The sequence below is a fragment of the Sodiomyces alcalophilus genome (assembly GCF_042370955.1).
Source record: "Sodiomyces alcalophilus JCM 7366 unplaced genomic scaffold ACRALscaffold_5, whole genome shotgun sequence".
Classification (NCBI taxonomy): Eukaryota; Fungi; Ascomycota; class Sordariomycetes; order Glomerellales; family Plectosphaerellaceae; genus Sodiomyces; species Sodiomyces alcalophilus.
The window spans coordinates 4,219,082-4,223,913 of NW_027263536.1; the positions used below are offsets into that span (position 1 = coordinate 4,219,082).

Genomic DNA, 4,832 nt, shown 5'->3' on the forward strand with positions numbered 1-4,832 from the left:
GTAATTAAAACGCTATATAGCTTTTCGCTTAGGGCTCCCTTAAGGAATATAATCTTCGCTAAGTCGGCCTACTCACTGCCACCTACTTATATAATCTGCTTCATAAATTTTAATAGGGACTACGCGAAGGCTTATTCCTGGCGCTATTTAGGGGAATATAGCGTGTAGGCCGCGCGGGGCTATTCGTTCTAGTTCTTATACGTGCAGCCCAGGTAAGTAAGGAACGCTTCGGGGTCGGGGGTACCTCCCGGTCCTTTAGCAGCGTAATAGGCTAACACTATTTACTAGGCACTCTCTTCTAAGCACGAATTAATATAATATTATATTTCGGCTCGATTATTAAATAGGTATTCGTTTAAAAGGAGCTTATCGCATATCTACTATAACTAAGTGGTATACTCTACCTATTTTCTACTAAACTTCGCGAGGTATAGTAAAGGCTTAGTATATAGCGGACGCGATTCTTATGGGACTTTTATTTAGGGGGGAATGGGAGTCGCCGGGGTAGGAGGACCTATTATTAACTCCGCGGGTATATTCGTAGGGGCTCCCTCTAAGGGTGGCGCTAGACTAAGGGAGGGTCGCTATAAGGTCTACGTGTTCGCGAAACTATTTATTAGTTATTAGAGTAGCACTTATTTTTAAGCTATTTATTCCTATAAGAGACCGAGCGTTATATTAATAGCTTCGGTAATCCTTTAATCCGTCTACTCGGCTAGTTTAGCAGGGTTTATAGGATCGCCGCTACCTAATAGCGCGTTCGTATATAAGGCTATACTAATATAGCACGTAGGGTTTACTTAATCCTAGCTATATAAACGGCTAGTTATAGGTTAATCGCACCAAGTAAGGCCGAATAATTATATTAGCTAGAATTACGGAAAGGAAAGGAAAAGGTCTACGGAGAAGCGTAGGATTTACTGGGTTTATACGAATCCGCGGTAAGGGCAGCGCGAGGTCCGAGTATCAGACTTACGCGCTAATTAGCGATTCCGGCCTTATACTAAAACTATATATTCGAGGGGTTAACCCGTGATATCTAGTTCTAATAAGGAGTTTATAATTAAGAAGTAATAAGGCTTTATTTAGAACTATAGGTTTACGATAGTAGTATCTTTTATTAATCTAAGATATATAGAGAGAATTCGTTAATTCGTGTTATAAGACTCTGGGTTTTCGACTAGTAATAAGTATACAGCTTAAAAGTCTTATTATTATTAAGCCATAGTGGCCTCCCCCGAAGAGACCCTGGGGGCTTAGAACCTAACTAATAGATAGCTGCGTGTATTAGAAGAACGTTAATGTGTGTTTAATACACGAAACCTAGTTTAGAGTATATAGAGGAGTAAGCAACCTTTATAGCAAGGCTGCCTTAGTTAATCCATGTGCCTTGGTTGCTTAGAACTAAGATCATAGAACCAATACCTTTCTATTAAGTAGCCACCAAAGGTCTATAAATAAAGGACTTCTATACCTATATCTTTCTTAAAGAAGTTAATAAATAATCTTACCACTATATAGCCGCCCTTAGTCTACTAGTAGGTCTTCTTCTATAGTCTTCTAATAGCTTCTTTACTCTTTACTTGATCTCTATAATAATTAAGTATAATAAGTGCTTGGTATTTTGATTATCTATGAATATATAGCCTTTAAAAGCTAACTTTAGCTTTATAGATATTTTAACTTATATACTAGAATGGCCGGTATGTTTAGGTCTATAATATATATCCAGGTTATTATAGCCTGTTAATACTTACGGAGTCTTTAGCCTATTTTATAAGTTATTATCTTCTTTGGTTTCTAATAGACTCAAGGGTTCGTTTTAAGACCTATTATTATTATATAGTTTTTTTATAAAAGCTAATAAGGCTCTAGGTTAGAAATTTATGCTTCTTAGAGAGATATATTACTTATATTCGTTAAGTCTAAAGAGTATATAAACTAATTTTCTCGTATATATATATCTCTAAGCCTCTATAGTATAGTAGTGGTATACCTAGTATACGGTCAAGGTGACCGGGTCGGTTCGAATCCGGCTAGAGGCGCACGTAAAAGAGGAACCCTTTTTCCTCTTTTACACTACTTAGATCCTATTCTAGGGGGCCCTTATCTGCTTTAGTATATACGATAAGGGTTAAATAGGGGGCCCGTTAGACCCACCTTCCGCCCGGCTTCGCTAGTCGTTAATAGGTGCTACGGGGGAGTTAGTCGCCTTACCGTGGAAAACGAGAAGACGGTATCGCGCTATCCCTAAGCGCGTGAGTAAAATACGCGGCGTCTCTTCCACGATACAGAGGCAGCCTCTTACGCTATTACGTAAGCGTTCTGTGTAGGTATATAGCCCGTGTTAGCTCCACCTATAGCTATAGAATAGGGAAGCTTAGGAGCTTTAAACCCTAGGAAGCGTATATATAAGTCGCCTATAATAGGCCCGTAAGGGTTAGCCCTAGGGCTTATAGGAAGGCGTATAAAAATAAATCGAGATAATCACGCGCCCACCGTTAATTAAGTATATAGTCGGCTTTAAAGCCGCTATAGGTAAAATATTATAGGCTTCCTAGCATAGAAGCTACGAGTTTCGGATATATATTAAGTTAGTAACGGGGCCCCCGCGGTACCCGTATAAGGCAGTAATCCTAGAGGAGAAGAGTATAGGGGTTTTTATCTAAGTCTTATACTAGTTCCCTAAGTCTTATACTATGGTTTTCCCCTTTATAGGTATAAGAGAAGGACCGTATAGTTAGAATTCTAACTCCTAGCTACTTAAGGTAGGATAAGGATAGCGGAGTAAAAGATAATAAATAAATAAATAAATAAATATATCTCTAAACTAACTATTTTTATATACTCTTACTTAAATATAAAGCCTATAGACTTAAAGGAGTGTACGCGACGCTTTATTATTATCTAAATAATAAACTATAGATACGCTCCTAATATAGCAGGCATACCCAGAGCATTAAAAAAATTACATTACAAATTACATTACATTACATGTAATGTAATTTTTCTAAAATAAATTACATTACATGTAATGTAATTTGTAATGTAATTTTGTAATATAAGGGGAAAAATTACACTTTTTTAGTATAGGTTTTCTATATATTAAACGATGTATACGAGTTAAATTAGTACATCTTCTATATTCTAAATAGGCTATAATATACTCTATATATTTATAATTAGATATATATATATATAAGGATGCTTTTAATAGCATATATTCTATATAATATAGCTTAAGATACTCCTATAACTAGCTATTCTTATACTAAGTACCATAAACAATTTATATAAAGGTATAACATTATCCGAGATATCTCTTAATATAAGTTATACTAATTAGAATAGCTTAATAATAGCGGGCTATAGTATATATTCTAGGCAACTATACTTTATTAATAGTTTCCTAATTTAAATAAACCATCTACATTCATAAATATATAATAGTAATCTTATTATAAGGGATAAGATAGTTATAAAACCTATAAACCTAGTTAATAAGCCATAGCCTAAGTCTAGTTTATATAACTACTTATTTTATTAAATAAAGCCTTATAGATTATTAAACTTATTATAATAGAGGAAAGTCTGTAGAGTTTAGTAAAGGAGGGGATATTATAGAAAAGTCTTAATAAGTTAGAATCGTAGAGTAGTCGTTATACTATTATTAATTAAGCGCTGACCTTTGAATAAGACTTTAACTTAAGGCATTAAACTATATCTCTTAATACTTATAACAATATAGGTTCGTATTAGTAGTCTATACCTGGCTATCGGTCTAATTATATACCGATGGCTCTGCGATCGTCTTGTTACACTTATTTATATAGAAAGACGTATACCTAGTATAATAATAGTTGCCTTTATTCTAGGACTATTATAGAGTAGCTTCCTTTTATAAATAGCTATTACTATATATAGATATTATGTAATTTATAGAATTATATTATACTTCCCGAATTAGAACTATTAGTCTTCAAGCCTATAGTATAACTTAATGATTTTAAAATAATGATTTATATAGCGTAGCTTTAGAATTAGTCTTATTACTCTTTTTTGTTTAATTCTATTTCTTTTTACTGGATTATATAATATCCACTTAGCTATAATTCTAATAGTTCTATAATACGTATATTCACGTAGTATAATATTCCTTTATAATATTATATATCTATTCCTGAAATATTATATACGCTAAGGCTATTAGGAGTTAAAAAACAAGAATAAATAATATAGTTTTATATATAGATAACCCGATATATTAACATTAAATAAAAAGTAGTTTTAATATATACATTAGTTTTTATGCTACCTTAGCATACTAAGACAAAAATATATAAAACGATATCTTATTCTTTTAGTCTATATATTAGTTTCTATTATAAGATAGTACTCCTCTACCTAGTATACTTACCTCTTCTAAATAAGGTAACACTGCTAGAGCTTAGATTAATTTCTTATATATATTCTTCTATAGATATACATTCAAATAATTAAGTTTATATCGCTCTTATTATATTATATATATATATATATATATATAATAACTATATAAGTATATCGCTACTAGTATTAATTAAATATTTTACTTATATTATTAGTTAATATTTAGTATATGTATAATATAGTAAATAGAATATATATTAGTATATATATATAAGTATAACTAGCAGCCTCCAGTATCTAGTCTTATTAGTACTACCCTAGTTAGAGTAACTAAGTTCCGTAGTATAATCACCTATACCTTATAACCAATAATAGGTTTCTGTTTCTAGCTAGCTATAGAGACCTTTACTATATATTCTACTAAGGTTTAGAAAATAGCATCT

General features: G+C 32.3%; 1 pseudogene across 1 annotated transcript; it reads left to right on the forward strand.

The window, feature by feature from the left end:
* Positions 1-1,970: 1,970 nt before the first annotated feature.
* Positions 1,971-2,045, forward strand: ACRALDRAFT_t192 (annotated as a pseudogene). Its single transcript has one exon. The product of its transcript is annotated as a tRNA-OTHER (tRNA).
* The last annotated feature ends 2,787 nt before the right edge of the window (positions 2,046-4,832 follow it).